The following is a 432-nucleotide window of genomic DNA, read 5'->3' as shown; positions in this document are numbered from 1 at the left end:
CCAGCGTGTTCCAACACCGCGCCCGCCGGAGCCAGGCCGGGCGGGAGGGCGACGGCGGGTGACGTCAGGGAGCAGACCGAAGGGTGCACACGGCTTATCAGCTCCCACCCGCCGTGTTTGCCCAGCGGTGCCCGGGCAGGACGGCTGCTGCTCCCGCCCCGGTGTTGCCGGTGTGAGTGTTTGGAGAGGGGAAAGGGAGCGGCACGGAGCTGGTGCCGGGTGCCCCAGGGCTGCCGGCCCGGCAAGGAGGGTGGGTGACAGCCGTGCCCAGGCTGGCACTGCCTCGCCAGTGCTGCACCATGCCAGGGGCTGGGGACCCCACCTCAGCACCGGGGGACAGCTCAGCCCAGGGTGCTCAGGGCAGGGTGGCAGGGAGGGCTCCGAGGGAGCAGACCAGGAGCTGCGGGCACCCCGAGAGCAGGGGGGCAGGGC

This window comes from Pygoscelis adeliae, unplaced genomic scaffold (genome assembly GCF_000699105.1).
Source record: "Pygoscelis adeliae isolate BGI_AS28 unplaced genomic scaffold, ASM69910v1 Scaffold85, whole genome shotgun sequence".
Taxonomy (NCBI): Eukaryota; Metazoa; Chordata; class Aves; order Sphenisciformes; family Spheniscidae; genus Pygoscelis; species Pygoscelis adeliae.
Note: the sequence above shows the minus strand (reverse complement) of the source record.